We start from the raw sequence: 15045 nt of genomic DNA, 5'->3' as shown, positions 1-15045 counted from the left end.
GCTTGGCGGCGGCAGGCCGAAACCTACGGGCTGGGCGAGGCGGGGTCTGCTAGAACGGCTATAGCTCTTGGACGGAACGAGACAATTTCACCCAAGCCGGTACACCCGTGCACGGGCTCAGTCTGGGGTCAGGCGAGAAAGGACGCGGTGAATGGCCACCTAGTGGCGCTTTAAAATGAAAAAGCAACAACATGAGAGCGGCTATAGGCGAACGTATGTCGCGTGCTTTTTCACAGCACGCGCACGAGACAGTCGTACCATACGACAGAAAACCTCCATCCGAACAACTTTGCCTTTGGGACCACTGCTGTCAATCAACTCGTCCGTTGAATATCAAAGTTTGTGGGAAAAACCACATTCGGCAAACCGGTCGCAGGTTTCGACAACCTCGATGAAAACAGACGCAGTTCAGTTCTCTGAACTCTCCGGGTCACTGGCTGACACAGCAGAAAGAGACAGAAACATAACAAAACTGGTGCAACTTCACCCTTTGGGGCAGTGGGCGGCGCCACAAGCGTCAAGAACCGCACGCTTTTTCCCTCCACGCTATCTGCTTTTAACCAGTGTGTACAGGGGAGAGCGCGAACGCAGTCCCCCACTACCATAAATTATGCAGTCGAGATTCCCACATTTGGGGAATTCGCAGGGGTCAGCACAACCGGAGTGCAATGGCCGAGCCTCGCCCTGGGTGAACCACCTTCCTGATCATGGTGTCTCCCCTGCCAGGTAAGTATGAGTTGCCTGGCCTCCAGGCAGAGGCGCCCTATCCCCCTTCGCCATCCTCAAACACGGTGACCTTCCCCTCCCCCAAGAAAAGGAAGGACGGGGCACCTTCCATTGCTTGACTGCTGCGTGCGTGCGTGCCTGACCTTGATTTGAATCAGGTGTCCCTAATCCATCCAACACAAACCCCTGATTCGACTCATCAGCTCGTTGGTAAAGACTCTCAAATAAGAGGGACATCAAAAAACGTGCTGTGACGGTGATGAGTCAGCCGGCCGGCAACCGACGCTTTTGTTCTTCTTTTTTCCCTATGCTCATATGACCGCAGCTTGCTGCTTTCTCTGTGGCACGGTCATCGTCAACGGTCACCTCATCGTCATTCTGTATGCGCTTCCTGCGTATTTCTGTATTCTCTGACAAAATTCCAGTGGTGTTGTTGGTTCTTCTATTAGTCACAACAATTCGCAGTCCCCAAAAAGGGGAAGCACACCGTTCCTGGAGGCACTGCAATACCAGGTCGATGCGTGGAGTGGACGGAGCAAGCCCCGGTTCCGGCTCCATGTGCCAAAAATCAATTTAATATGCAGTCCCCGGATAGGGGACGTATCAGATATTAAACTGATAAGAACAGATACTACACTTGATCTTAGCCAAAAGGCCGAGAAGCGATGACACAATGACGCAGCGGCAGGGGAGCCGGCAAAGGCGACGCCCATCTGGGAAGCTGTGAGGGGGGGGAGGGTTGGCAAAGGCCGTACGTCGTAGAGACCTGAAACTTTGAGGGATGGTACTAGCCACTCGCTCTACAACATCACCAAGGCTGGCCCCCCGATGGGCCCGGCGGTGGCGCTACAGCCACCGAAAGTACGAAATGGCTCGTAGCTCCCAAACCGCACGCCGCAGAACCAAGTGTCTTATATCATCGGAATCCTTGGCTCGAGCCGAGCGAGACGCATGCCTCGGATTCGAAGGTTGCGCTGGCGAAATTTTCGGGTATTTGGGATTTTGTGAAAAACCTACTTTTGCACACTAGTCCTAGGTCTTTTGCCCGATCTGGCCCAAACCAGTGCAGAAAGATTCTCTGGAGTCTGACTGTCCGTCCAGATCGGAAAAAAAGTGGGAATTTCGATTCAGCTTGGCGGCGGCAGGCCGAAACCTACGGGCTGGGCGAGGCGGGGTCTGCTAGAACGGCTATAGCTCTTGGACGGAACGAGACAATTTCACCCAAGCCGGTACACCCGTGCACGGGCTCAGTCTGGGGTCAGGCGAGAAAGGACGCGGTGAATGGCCACCTAGTGGCGCTTTAAAATGAAAAAGCAACAACATGAGAGCGGCTATAGGCGAACGTATGTCGCGTGCTTTTTCACAGCACGCGCACGAGACAGTCGTACCATACGACAGAAAACCTCCATCCGAACAACTTTGCCTTTGGGACCACTGCTGTCAATCAACTCGTCCGTTGAATATCAAAGTTTGTGGGAAAAACCACATTCGGCAAACCGGTCGCAGGTTTCGACAACCTCGATGAAAACAGACGCAGTTCAGTTCTCTGAACTCTCCGGGTCACTGGCTGACACAGCAGAAAGAGACAGAAACATAACAAAACTGGTGCAACTTCACCCTTTGGGGCAGTGGGCGGCGCCACAAGCGTCAAGAACCGCACGCTTTTTCCCTCCACGCTATCTGCTTTTAACCAGTGTGTACAGGGGAGAGCGCGAACGCAGTCCCCCACTACCATAAATTATGCAGTCGAGATTCCCACATTTGGGGAATTCGCAGGGGTCAGCACAACCGGAGTGCAATGGCCGAGCCTCGCCCTGGGTGAACCACCTTCCTGATCATGGTGTCTCCCCTGCCAGGTAAGTATGAGTTGCCTGGCCTCCAGGCAGAGGCGCCCTATCCCCCTTCGCCATCCTCAAACACGGTGACCTTCCCCTCCCCCAAGAAAAGGAAGGACGGGGCACCTTCCATTGCTTGACTGCTGCGTGCGTGCGTGCCTGACCTTGATTTGAATCAGGTGTCCCTAATCCATCCAACACAAACCCCCGATTCGACTCATCAGCTCGTTGGTAAAGACTCTCAAATAAGAGGGACATCAAAAAACGTGCTGTGACGGTGATGAGTCAGCCGGCCGGCAACCGACGCTTTTGTTCTTCTTTTTTCCCTATGCTCATATGACCGCAGCTTGCTGCTTTCTCTGTGGCACGGTCATCGTCAACGGTCACCTCATCGTCATTCTGTATGCGCTTCCTGCGTATTTCTGTATTCTCTGACAAAATTCCAGTGGTGTTGTTGGTTCTTCTATTAGTCACAACAATTCGCAGTCCCCAAAAAGGGGAAGCACACCGTTCCTGGAGGCACTGCAATACCAGGTCGATGCGTGGAGTGGACGGAGCAAGCCCCGGTTCCGGCTCCATGTGCCAAAAATCAATTTAATATGCAGTCCCCGGATAGGGGACGTATCAGATATTAAACTGATAAGAACAGATACTACACTTGATCTTAGCCAAAAGGCCGAGAAGCGATGACACAATGACGCAGCGGCAGGGGAGCCGGCAAAGGCAACGCCCATCTGGGAAGCGGTGAGGGGGGGGAGGGTTGGCAAAGGCCGTACGTCGTAGAGACCTGAAACTTTGAGGGATGGTACTAGCCACTCGCTCTACAACATCACCAAGGCTGGCCCCCCGATGGGCCCGGCGGTGGCGCTACAGCCACCGAAAGTACGAAATGGCTCGTAGCTCCCAAACCGCACGCCGCAGAACCAAGTGTCTTATATCATCGGAATCCTTGGCTCGAGCCGAGCGAGACGCATGCCTCGGATTCGAAGGTTGCGCTGGCGAAATTTTCGGGTATTTGGGATTTTGTGAAAAACCTACTTTTGCACACTAGTCCTAGGTCTTTTGCCCGATCTGGCCCAAACCAGTGCAGAAAGATTCTCTGGAGTCTGACTGTCCGTCCAGATCGGAAAAAAAGTGGGAATTTCGATTCAGCTTGGCGGCGGCAGGCCGAAACCTACGGGCTGGGCGAGGCGGGGTCTGCTAGAACGGCTATAGCTCTTGGACGGAACGAGACAATTTCACCCAAGCCGGTACACCCGTGCACGGGCTCAGTCTGGGGTCAGGCGAGAAAGGACGCGGTGAATGGCCACCTAGTGGCGCTTTAAAATGAAAAAGCAACAACATGAGAGCGGCTATAGGCGAACGTATGTCGCGTGCTTTTTCACAGCACGCGCACGAGACAGTCGTACCATACGACAGAAAACCTCCATCCGAACAACTTTGCCTTTGGGACCACTGCTGTCAATCAACTCGTCCGTTGAATATCAAAGTTTGTGGGAAAAACCACATTCGGCAAACCGGTCGCAGGTTTCGACAACCTCGATGAAAACAGACGCAGTTCAGTTCTCTGAACTCTCCGGGTCACTGGCTGACACAGCAGAAAGAGACAGAAACATAACAAAACTGGTGCAACTTCACCCTTTGGGGCAGTGGGCGGCGCCACAAGCGTCAAGAACCGCACGCTTTTTCCCTCCACGCTATCTGCTTTTAACCAGTGTGTACAGGGGAGAGCGCGAACGCAGTCCCCCACTACCATAAATTATGCAGTCGAGATTCCCACATTTGGGGAATTCGCAGGGGTCAGCACAACCGGAGTGCAATGGCCGAGCCTCGCCCTGGGTGAACCACCTTCCTGATCATGGTGTCTCCCCTGCCAGGTAAGTATGAGTTGCCTGGCCTCCAGGCAGAGGCGCCCTATCCCCCTTCGCCATCCTCAAACACGGTGACCTTCCCCTCCCCCAAGAAAAGGAAGGACGGGGCACCTTCCATTGCTTGACTGCTGCGTGCGTGCGTGCCTGACCTTGATTTGAATCAGGTGTCCCTAATCCATCCAACACAAACCCCCGATTCGACTCATCAGCTCGTTGGTAAAGACTCTCAAATAAGAGGGACATCAAAAAACGTGCTGTGACGGTGATGAGTCAGCCGGCCGGCAACCGACGCTTTTGTTCTTCTTTTTTCCCTATGCTCATATGACCGCAGCTTGCTGCTTTCTCTGTGGCACGGTCATCGTCAACGGTCACCTCATCGTCATTCTGTATGCGCTTCCTGCGTATTTCTGTATTCTCTGACAAAATTCCAGTGGTGTTGTTGGTTCTTCTATTAGTCACAACAATTCGCAGTCCCCAAAAAGGGGAAGCACACCGTTCCTGGAGGCACTGCAATACCAGGTCGATGCGTGGAGTGGACGGAGCAAGCCCCGGTTCCGGCTCCATGTGCCAAAAATCAATTTAATATGCAGTCCCCGGATAGGGGACGTATCAGATATTAAACTGATAAGAACAGATACTACACTTGATCTTAGCCAAAAGGCCGAGAAGCGATGACACAATGACGCAGCGGCAGGGGAGCCGGCAAAGGCAACGCCCATCTGGGAAGCGGTGAGGGGGGGGAGGGTTGGCAAAGGCCGTACGTCGTAGAGACCTGAAACTTTGAGGGATGGTACTAGCCACTCGCTCTACAACATCACCAAGGCTGGCCCCCCGATGGGCCCGGCGGTGGCGCTACAGCCACCGAAAGTACGAAATGGCTCGTAGCTCCCAAACCGCACGCCGCAGAACCAAGTGTCTTATATCATCGGAATCCTTGGCTCGAGCCGAGCGAGACGCATGCCTCGGATTCGAAGGTTGCGCTGGCGAAATTTTCGGGTATTTGGGATTTTGTGAAAAACCTACTTTTGCACACTAGTCCTAGGTCTTTTGCCCGATCTGGCCCAAACCAGTGCAGAAAGATTCTCTGGAGTCTGACTGTCCGTCCAGATCGGAAAAAAAGTGGGAATTTCGATTCAGCTTGGCGGCGGCAGGCCGAAACCTACGGGCTGGGCGAGGCGGGGTCTGCTAGAACGGCTATAGCTCTTGGACGGAACGAGACAATTTCACCCAAGCCGGTACACCCGTGCACGGGCTCAGTCTGGGGTCAGGCGAGAAAGGACGCGGTGAATGGCCACCTAGTGGCGCTTTAAAATGAAAAAGCAACAACATGAGAGCGGCTATAGGCGAACGTATGTCGCGTGCTTTTTCACAGCACGCGCACGAGACAGTCGTACCATACGACAGAAAACCTCCATCCGAACAACTTTGCCTTTGGGACCACTGCTGTCAATCAACTCGTCCGTTGAATATCAAAGTTTGTGGGAAAAACCACATTCGGCAAACCGGTCGCAGGTTTCGACAACCTCGATGAAAACAGACGCAGTTCAGTTCTCTGAACTCTCCGGGTCACTGGCTGACACAGCAGAAAGAGACAGAAACATAACAAAACTGGTGCAACTTCACCCTTTGGGGCAGTGGGCGGCGCCACAAGCGTCAAGAACCGCACGCTTTTTCCCTCCACGCTATCTGCTTTTAACCAGTGTGTACAGGGGAGAGCGCGAACGCAGTCCCCCACTACCATAAATTATGCAGTCGAGATTCCCACATTTGGGGAATTCGCAGGGGTCAGCACAACCGGAGTGCAATGGCCGAGCCTCGCCCTGGGTGAACCACCTTCCTGATCATGGTGTCTCCCCTGCCAGGTAAGTATGAGTTGCCTGGCCTCCAGGCAGAGGCGCCCTATCCCCCTTCGCCATCCTCAAACACGGTGACCTTCCCCTCCCCCAAGAAAAGGAAGGACGGGGCACCTTCCATTGCTTGACTGCTGCGTGCGTGCGTGCCTGACCTTGATTTGAATCAGGTGTCCCTAATCCATCCAACACAAACCCCTGATTCGACTCATCAGCTCGTTGGTAAAGACTCTCAAATAAGAGGGACATCAAAAAACGTGCTGTGACGGTGATGAGTCAGCCGGCCGGCAACCGACGCTTTTGTTCTTCTTTTTTCCCTATGCTCATATGACCGCAGCTTGCTGCTTTCTCTGTGGCACGGTCATCGTCAACGGTCACCTCATCGTCATTCTGTATGCGCTTCCTGCGTATTTCTGTATTCTCTGACAAAATTCCAGTGGTGTTGTTGGTTCTTCTATTAGTCACAACAATTCGCAGTCCCCAAAAAGGGGAAGCACACCGTTCCTGGAGGCACTGCAATACCAGGTCGATGCGTGGAGTGGACGGAGCAAGCCCCGGTTCCGGCTCCATGTGCCAAAAATCAATTTAATATGCAGTCCCCGGATAGGGGACGTATCAGATATTAAACTGATAAGAACAGATACTACACTTGATCTTAGCCAAAAGGCCGAGAAGCGATGACACAATGACGCAGCGGCAGGGGAGCCGGCAAAGGCGACGCCCATCTGGGAAGCTGTGAGGGGGGGGAGGGTTGGCAAAGGCCGTACGTCGTAGAGACCTGAAACTTTGAGGGATGGTACTAGCCACTCGCTCTACAACATCACCAAGGCTGGCCCCCCGATGGGCCCGGCGGTGGCGCTACAGCCACCGAAAGTACGAAATGGCTCGTAGCTCCCAAACCGCACGCCGCAGAACCAAGTGTCTTATATCATCGGAATCCTTGGCTCGAGCCGAGCGAGACGCATGCCTCGGATTCGAAGGTTGCGGCGAAATTTTCGGGTATTTGGGATTTTGTGAAAAACCTACTTTTGCACACTAGTCCTAGGTCTTTTGCCCGATCTGGCCCAAACCAGTGCAGAAAGATTCTCTGGAGTCTGACTGTCCGTCCAGATCGGAAAAAAAGTGGGAATTTCGATTCAGCTTGGCGGCGGCAGGCCGAAACCTACGGGCTGGGCGAGGCGGGGTCTGCTAGAACGGCTATAGCTCTTGGACGGAACGAGACAATTTCACCCAAGCCGGTACACCCGTGCACGGGCTCAGTCTGGGGTCAGGCGAGAAAGGACGCGGTGAATGGCCACCTAGTGGCGCTTTAAAATGAAAAAGCAACAACATGAGAGCGGCTATAGGCGAACGTATGTCGCGTGCTTTTTCACAGCACGCGCACGAGACAGTCGTACCATACGACAGAAAACCTCCATCCGAACAACTTTGCCTTTGGGACCACTGCTGTCAATCAACTCGTCCGTTGAATATCAAAGTTTGTGGGAAAAACCACATTCGGCAAACCGGTCGCAGGTTTCGACAACCTCGATGAAAACAGACGCAGTTCAGTTCTCTGAACTCTCCGGGTCACTGGCTGACACAGCAGAAAGAGACAGAAACATAACAAAACTGGTGCAACTTCACCCTTTGGGGCAGTGGGCGGCGCCACAAGCGTCAAGAACCGCACGCTTTTTCCCTCCACGCTATCTGCTTTTAACCAGTGTGTACAGGGGAGAGCGCGAACGCAGTCCCCCACTACCATAAATTATGCAGTCGAGATTCCCACATTTGGGGAATTCGCAGGGGTCAGCACAACCGGAGTGCAATGGCCGAGCCTCGCCCTGGGTGAACCACCTTCCTGATCATGGTGTCTCCCCTGCCAGGTAAGTATGAGTTGCCTGGCCTCCAGGCAGAGGCGCCCTATCCCCCTTCGCCATCCTCAAACACGGTGACCTTCCCCTCCCCCAAGAAAAGGAAGGACGGGGCACCTTCCATTGCTTGACTGCTGCGTGCGTGCGTGCCTGACCTTGATTTGAATCAGGTGTCCCTAATCCATCCAACACAAACCCCTGATTCGACTCATCAGCTCGTTGGTAAAGACTCTCAAATAAGAGGGACATCAAAAAACGTGCTGTGACGGTGATGAGTCAGCCGGCCGGCAACCGACGCTTTTGTTCTTCTTTTTTCCCTATGCTCATATGACCGCAGCTTGCTGCTTTCTCTGTGGCACGGTCATCGTCAACGGTCACCTCATCGTCATTCTGTATGCGCTTCCTGCGTATTTCTGTATTCTCTGACAAAATTCCAGTGGTGTTGTTGGTTCTTCTATTAGTCACAACAATTCGCAGTCCCCAAAAAGGGGAAGCACACCGTTCCTGGAGGCACTGCAATACCAGGTCGATGCGTGGAGTGGACGGAGCAAGCCCCGGTTCCGGCTCCATGTGCCAAAAATCAATTTAATATGCAGTCCCCGGATAGGGGACGTATCAGATATTAAACTGATAAGAACAGATACTACACTTGATCTTAGCCAAAAGGCCGAGAAGCGATGACACAATGACGCAGCGGCAGGGGAGCCGGCAAAGGCGACGCCCATCTGGGAAGCTGTGAGGGGGGGGAGGGTTGGCAAAGGCCGTACGTCGTAGAGACCTGAAACTTTGAGGGATGGTACTAGCCACTCGCTCTACAACATCACCAAGGCTGGCCCCCCGATGGGCCCGGCGGTGGCGCTACAGCCACCGAAAGTACGAAATGGCTCGTAGCTCCCAAACCGCACGCCGCAGAACCAAGTGTCTTATATCATCGGAATCCTTGGCTCGAGCCGAGCGAGACGCATGCCTCGGATTCGAAGGTTGCGCTGGCGAAATTTTCGGGTATTTGGGATTTTGTGAAAAACCTACTTTTGCACACTAGTCCTAGGTCTTTTGCCCGATCTGGCCCAAACCAGTGCAGAAAGATTCTCTGGAGTCTGACTGTCCGTCCAGATCGGAAAAAAAGTGGGAATTTCGATTCAGCTTGGCGGCGGCAGGCCGAAACCTACGGGCTGGGCGAGGCGGGGTCTGCTAGAACGGCTATAGCTCTTGGACGGAACGAGACAATTTCACCCAAGCCGGTACACCCGTGCACGGGCTCAGTCTGGGGTCAGGCGAGAAAGGACGCGGTGAATGGCCACCTAGTGGCGCTTTAAAATGAAAAAGCAACAACATGAGAGCGGCTATAGGCGAACGTATGTCGCGTGCTTTTTCACAGCACGCGCACGAGACAGTCGTACCATACGACAGAAAACCTCCATCCGAACAACTTTGCCTTTGGGACCACTGCTGTCAATCAACTCGTCCGTTGAATATCAAAGTTTGTGGGAAAAACCACATTCGGCAAACCGGTCGCAGGTTTCGACAACCTCGATGAAAACAGACGCAGTTCAGTTCTCTGAACTCTCCGGGTCACTGGCTGACACAGCAGAAAGAGACAGAAACATAACAAAACTGGTGCAACTTCACCCTTTGGGGCAGTGGGCGGCGCCACAAGCGTCAAGAACCGCACGCTTTTTCCCTCCACGCTATCTGCTTTTAACCAGTGTGTACAGGGGAGAGCGCGAACGCAGTCCCCCACTACCATAAATTATGCAGTCGAGATTCCCACATTTGGGGAATTCGCAGGGGTCAGCACAACCGGAGTGCAATGGCCGAGCCTCGCCCTGGGTGAACCACCTTCCTGATCATGGTGTCTCCCCTGCCAGGTAAGTATGAGTTGCCTGGCCTCCAGGCAGAGGCGCCCTATCCCCCTTCGCCATCCTCAAACACGGTGACCTTCCCCTCCCCCAAGAAAAGGAAGGACGGGGCACCTTCCATTGCTTGACTGCTGCGTGCGTGCGTGCCTGACCTTGATTTGAATCAGGTGTCCCTAATCCATCCAACACAAACCCCCGATTCGACTCATCAGCTCGTTGGTAAAGACTCTCAAATAAGAGGGACATCAAAAAACGTGCTGTGACGGTGATGAGTCAGCCGGCCGGCAACCGACGCTTTTGTTCTTCTTTTTTCCCTATGCTCATATGACCGCAGCTTGCTGCTTTCTCTGTGGCACGGTCATCGTCAACGGTCACCTCATCGTCATTCTGTATGCGCTTCCTGCGTATTTCTGTATTCTCTGACAAAATTCCAGTGGTGTTGTTGGTTCTTCTATTAGTCACAACAATTCGCAGTCCCCAAAAAGGGGAAGCACACCGTTCCTGGAGGCACTGCAATACCAGGTCGATGCGTGGAGTGGACGGAGCAAGCCCCGGTTCCGGCTCCATGTGCCAAAAATCAATTTAATATGCAGTCCCCGGATAGGGGACGTATCAGATATTAAACTGATAAGAACAGATACTACACTTGATCTTAGCCAAAAGGCCGAGAAGCGATGACACAATGACGCAGCGGCAGGGGAGCCGGCAAAGGCGACGCCCATCTGGGAAGCTGTGAGGGGGGGGAGGGTTGGCAAAGGCCGTACGTCGTAGAGACCTGAAACTTTGAGGGATGGTACTAGCCACTCGCTCTACAACATCACCAAGGCTGGCCCCCCGATGGGCCCGGCGGTGGCGCTACAGCCACCGAAAGTACGAAATGGCTCGTAGCTCCCAAACCGCACGCCGCAGAACCAAGTGTCTTATATCATCGGAATCCTTGGCTCGAGCCGAGCGAGACGCATGCCTCGGATTCGAAGGTTGCGCTGGCGAAATTTTCGGGTATTTGGGATTTTGTGAAAAACCTACTTTTGCACACTAGTCCTAGGTCTTTTGCCCGATCTGGCCCAAACCAGTGCAGAAAGATTCTCTGGAGTCTGACTGTCCGTCCAGATCGGAAAAAAAGTGGGAATTTCGATTCAGCTTGGCGGCGGCAGGCCGAAACCTACGGGCTGGGCGAGGCGGGGTCTGCTAGAACGGCTATAGCTCTTGGACGGAACGAGACAATTTCACCCAAGCCGGTACACCCGTGCACGGGCTCAGTCTGGGGTCAGGCGAGAAAGGACGCGGTGAATGGCCACCTAGTGGCGCTTTAAAATGAAAAAGCAACAACATGAGAGCGGCTATAGGCGAACGTATGTCGCGTGCTTTTTCACAGCACGCGCACGAGACAGTCGTACCATACGACAGAAAACCTCCATCCGAACAACTTTGCCTTTGGGACCACTGCTGTCAATCAACTCGTCCGTTGAATATCAAAGTTTGTGGGAAAAACCACATTCGGCAAACCGGTCGCAGGTTTCGACAACCTCGATGAAAACAGACGCAGTTCAGTTCTCTGAACTCTCCGGGTCACTGGCTGACACAGCAGAAAGAGACAGAAACATAACAAAACTGGTGCAACTTCACCCTTTGGGGCAGTGGGCGGCGCCACAAGCGTCAAGAACCGCACGCTTTTTCCCTCCACGCTATCTGCTTTTAACCAGTGTGTACAGGGGAGAGCGCGAACGCAGTCCCCCACTACCATAAATTATGCAGTCGAGATTCCCACATTTGGGGAATTCGCAGGGGTCAGCACAACCGGAGTGCAATGGCCGAGCCTCGCCCTGGGTGAACCACCTTCCTGATCATGGTGTCTCCCCTGCCAGGTAAGTATGAGTTGCCTGGCCTCCAGGCAGAGGCGCCCTATCCCCCTTCGCCATCCTCAAACACGGTGACCTTCCCCTCCCCCAAGAAAAGGAAGGACGGGGCACCTTCCATTGCTTGACTGCTGCGTGCGTGCGTGCCTGACCTTGATTTGAATCAGGTGTCCCTAATCCATCCAACACAAACCCCTGATTCGACTCATCAGCTCGTTGGTAAAGACTCTCAAATAAGAGGGACATCAAAAAACGTGCTGTGACGGTGATGAGTCAGCCGGCCGGCAACCGACGCTTTTGTTCTTCTTTTTTCCCTATGCTCATATGACCGCAGCTTGCTGCTTTCTCTGTGGCACGGTCATCGTCAACGGTCACCTCATCGTCATTCTGTATGCGCTTCCTGCGTATTTCTGTATTCTCTGACAAAATTCCAGTGGTGTTGTTGGTTCTTCTATTAGTCACAACAATTCGCAGTCCCCAAAAAGGGGAAGCACACCGTTCCTGGAGGCACTGCAATACCAGGTCGATGCGTGGAGTGGACGGAGCAAGCCCCGGTTCCGGCTCCATGTGCCAAAAATCAATTTAATATGCAGTCCCCGGATAGGGGACGTATCAGATATTAAACTGATAAGAACAGATACTACACTTGATCTTAGCCAAAAGGCCGAGAAGCGATGACACAATGACGCAGCGGCAGGGGAGCCGGCAAAGGCGACGCCCATCTGGGAAGCTGTGAGGGGGGGGAGGGTTGGCAAAGGCCGTACGTCGTAGAGACCTGAAACTTTGAGGGATGGTACTAGCCACTCGCTCTACAACATCACCAAGGCTGGCCCCCCGATGGGCCCGGCGGTGGCGCTACAGCCACCGAAAGTACGAAATGGCTCGTAGCTCCCAAACCGCACGCCGCAGAACCAAGTGTCTTATATCATCGGAATCCTTGGCTCGAGCCGAGCGAGACGCATGCCTCGGATTCGAAGGTTGCGCTGGCGAAATTTTCGGGTATTTGGGATTTTGTGAAAAACCTACTTTTGCACACTAGTCCTAGGTCTTTTGCCCGATCTGGCCCAAACCAGTGCAGAAAGATTCTCTGGAGTCTGACTGTCCGTCCAGATCGGAAAAAAAGTGGGAATTTCGATTCAGCTTGGCGGCGGCAGGCCGAAACCTACGGGCTGGGCGAGGCGGGGTCTGCTAGAACGGCTATAGCTCTTGGACGGAACGAGACAATTTCACCCAAGCCGGTACACCCGTGCACGGGCTCAGTCTGGGGTCAGGCGAGAAAGGACGCGGTGAATGGCCACCTAGTGGCGCTTTAAAATGAAAAAGCAACAACATGAGAGCGGCTATAGGCGAACGTATGTCGCGTGCTTTTTCACAGCACGCGCACGAGACAGTCGTACCATACGACAGAAAACCTCCATCCGAACAACTTTGCCTTTGGGACCACTGCTGTCAATCAACTCGTCCGTTGAATATCAAAGTTTGTGGGAAAAACCACATTCGGCAAACCGGTCGCAGGTTTCGACAACCTCGATGAAAACAGACGCAGTTCAGTTCTCTGAACTCTCCGGGTCACTGGCTGACACAGCAGAAAGAGACAGAAACATAACAAAACTGGTGCAACTTCACCCTTTGGGGCAGTGGGCGGCGCCACAAGCGTCAAGAACCGCACGCTTTTTCCCTCCACGCTATCTGCTTTTAACCAGTGTGTACAGGGGAGAGCGCGAACGCAGTCCCCCACTACCATAAATTATGCAGTCGAGATTCCCACATTTGGGGAATTCGCAGGGGTCAGCACAACCGGAGTGCAATGGCCGAGCCTCGCCCTGGGTGAACCACCTTCCTGATCATGGTGTCTCCCCTGCCAGGTAAGTATGAGTTGCCTGGCCTCCAGGCAGAGGCGCCCTATCCCCCTTCGCCATCCTCAAACACGGTGACCTTCCCCTCCCCCAAGAAAAGGAAGGACGGGGCACCTTCCATTGCTTGACTGCTGCGTGCGTGCGTGCCTGACCTTGATTTGAATCAGGTGTCCCTAATCCATCCAACACAAACCCCCGATTCGACTCATCAGCTCGTTGGTAAAGACTCTCAAATAAGAGGGACATCAAAAAACGTGCTGTGACGGTGATGAGTCAGCCGGCCGGCAACCGACGCTTTTGTTCTTCTTTTTTCCCTATGCTCATATGACCGCAGCTTGCTGCTTTCTCTGTGGCACGGTCATCGTCAACGGTCACCTCATCGTCATTCTGTATGCGCTTCCTGCGTATTTCTGTATTCTCTGACAAAATTCCAGTGGTGTTGTTGGTTCTTCTATTAGTCACAACAATTCGCAGTCCCCAAAAAGGGGAAGCACACCGTTCCTGGAGGCACTGCAATACCAGGTCGATGCGTGGAGTGGACGGAGCAAGCCCCGGTTCCGGCTCCATGTGCCAAAAATCAATTTAATATGCAGTCCCCGGATAGGGGACGTATCAGATATTAAACTGATAAGAACAGATACTACACTTGATCTTAGCCAAAAGGCCGAGAAGCGATGACACAATGATGCAGCGGCAGGGGAGCCGGCAAAGGCGACGCCCATCTGGGAAGCGGTGAGGGGGGGGAGGGTTGGCAAAGGCCGTACGTCGTAGAGACCTGAAACTTTGAGGGATGGTACTAGCCACTCGCTCTACAACATCACCAAGGCTGGCCCCCCGATGGGCCCGGCGGTGGCGCTACAGCCACCGAAAGTACGAAATGGCTCGTAGCTCCCAAACCGCACGCCGCAGAACCAAGTGTCTTATATCATCGGAATCCTTGGCTCGAGCCGAGCGAGACGCATGCCTCGGATTCGAAGGTTGCGCTGGCGAAATTTTCGGGTATTTGGGATTTTGTGAAAAACCTACTTTTGCACACTAGTCCTAGGTCTTTTGCCCGATCTGGCCCAAACCAGTGCAGAAAGATTCTCTGGAGTCTGACTGTCCGTCCAGATCGGAAAAAAAGTGGGAATTTCGATTCAGCTTGGCGGCGGCAGGCCGAAACCTACGGGCTGGGCGAGGCGGGGTCTGCTAGAACGGCTATAGCTCTTGGACGGAACGAGACAATTTCACCCAAGCCGGTACACCCGTGCACGGGCTCAGTCTGGGGTCAGGCGAGAAAGGACGCGGTGAATGGCCACCTAGTGGCGCTTTAAAATGAAAAAGCAACAACATGAGAGCG

The 15045-nt window shown here is 53.6% G+C and overlaps 16 non-coding genes across 16 annotated transcripts; all 16 read right to left on the bottom strand.

Moving 5' to 3' along the window:
• Nucleotides 1-570: 570 nt before the first annotated feature.
• LOC137067162 (U1 spliceosomal RNA) lies at nt 571-734 on the bottom strand. Its single transcript, XR_010902978.1, has one exon. It is a non-coding gene; the product is annotated as a U1 spliceosomal RNA (small nuclear RNA).
• Nucleotides 735-1202: 468 nt separating this feature from the next.
• LOC137066679 (U2 spliceosomal RNA) lies at nt 1203-1393 on the bottom strand. Its single transcript, XR_010902578.1, has one exon. It is a non-coding gene; the product is annotated as a U2 spliceosomal RNA (small nuclear RNA).
• Nucleotides 1394-2426: 1033 nt separating this feature from the next.
• On the bottom strand, nt 2427-2590 carry LOC137067161 (U1 spliceosomal RNA). Its single transcript, XR_010902977.1, has one exon. It is a non-coding gene; the product is annotated as a U1 spliceosomal RNA (small nuclear RNA).
• A 468-nt stretch (nt 2591-3058) lies between these two features.
• LOC137066678 (U2 spliceosomal RNA) lies at nt 3059-3249 on the bottom strand. Its single transcript, XR_010902577.1, has one exon. It is a non-coding gene; the product is annotated as a U2 spliceosomal RNA (small nuclear RNA).
• A 1033-nt stretch (nt 3250-4282) lies between these two features.
• LOC137067160 (U1 spliceosomal RNA) lies at nt 4283-4446 on the bottom strand. The gene has a single exon (XR_010902976.1). It is a non-coding gene; the product is annotated as a U1 spliceosomal RNA (small nuclear RNA).
• Nucleotides 4447-4914: 468 nt separating this feature from the next.
• LOC137066677 (U2 spliceosomal RNA) lies at nt 4915-5105 on the bottom strand. The gene has a single exon (XR_010902576.1). It is a non-coding gene; the product is annotated as a U2 spliceosomal RNA (small nuclear RNA).
• Nucleotides 5106-6138: 1033 nt separating this feature from the next.
• On the bottom strand, nt 6139-6302 carry LOC137067159 (U1 spliceosomal RNA). Its single transcript, XR_010902975.1, has one exon. It is a non-coding gene; the product is annotated as a U1 spliceosomal RNA (small nuclear RNA).
• Nucleotides 6303-6770: 468 nt separating this feature from the next.
• LOC137066675 (U2 spliceosomal RNA) lies at nt 6771-6961 on the bottom strand. Its single transcript, XR_010902574.1, has one exon. It is a non-coding gene; the product is annotated as a U2 spliceosomal RNA (small nuclear RNA).
• Nucleotides 6962-7991: 1030 nt separating this feature from the next.
• Nucleotides 7992-8155, bottom strand: LOC137067158 (U1 spliceosomal RNA). Its single transcript, XR_010902974.1, has one exon. It is a non-coding gene; the product is annotated as a U1 spliceosomal RNA (small nuclear RNA).
• Nucleotides 8156-8623: 468 nt separating this feature from the next.
• LOC137066674 (U2 spliceosomal RNA) lies at nt 8624-8814 on the bottom strand. Its single transcript, XR_010902573.1, has one exon. It is a non-coding gene; the product is annotated as a U2 spliceosomal RNA (small nuclear RNA).
• A 1033-nt stretch (nt 8815-9847) lies between these two features.
• Nucleotides 9848-10011, bottom strand: LOC137067157 (U1 spliceosomal RNA). The gene has a single exon (XR_010902973.1). It is a non-coding gene; the product is annotated as a U1 spliceosomal RNA (small nuclear RNA).
• Nucleotides 10012-10479: 468 nt separating this feature from the next.
• LOC137066673 (U2 spliceosomal RNA) lies at nt 10480-10670 on the bottom strand. Its single transcript, XR_010902572.1, has one exon. It is a non-coding gene; the product is annotated as a U2 spliceosomal RNA (small nuclear RNA).
• Nucleotides 10671-11703: 1033 nt separating this feature from the next.
• On the bottom strand, nt 11704-11867 carry LOC137067156 (U1 spliceosomal RNA). The gene has a single exon (XR_010902972.1). It is a non-coding gene; the product is annotated as a U1 spliceosomal RNA (small nuclear RNA).
• Nucleotides 11868-12335: 468 nt separating this feature from the next.
• Nucleotides 12336-12526, bottom strand: LOC137066672 (U2 spliceosomal RNA). Its single transcript, XR_010902571.1, has one exon. It is a non-coding gene; the product is annotated as a U2 spliceosomal RNA (small nuclear RNA).
• Nucleotides 12527-13559: 1033 nt separating this feature from the next.
• Nucleotides 13560-13723, bottom strand: LOC137067154 (U1 spliceosomal RNA). The gene has a single exon (XR_010902971.1). It is a non-coding gene; the product is annotated as a U1 spliceosomal RNA (small nuclear RNA).
• Nucleotides 13724-14191: 468 nt separating this feature from the next.
• On the bottom strand, nt 14192-14382 carry LOC137066671 (U2 spliceosomal RNA). The gene has a single exon (XR_010902570.1). It is a non-coding gene; the product is annotated as a U2 spliceosomal RNA (small nuclear RNA).
• Between the last annotated feature and the right edge of the window lie 663 nt (nt 14383-15045).

Source organism: Pseudorasbora parva, unplaced genomic scaffold, assembly GCF_024679245.1.
Source record: "Pseudorasbora parva isolate DD20220531a unplaced genomic scaffold, ASM2467924v1 scaffold_33, whole genome shotgun sequence".
Taxonomy (NCBI): domain Eukaryota; kingdom Metazoa; phylum Chordata; class Actinopteri; order Cypriniformes; family Gobionidae; genus Pseudorasbora; species Pseudorasbora parva.
The sequence above is the reverse complement of the archived record's forward strand: the minus strand, read 5'-3'. Positions and strand labels throughout refer to the sequence as shown.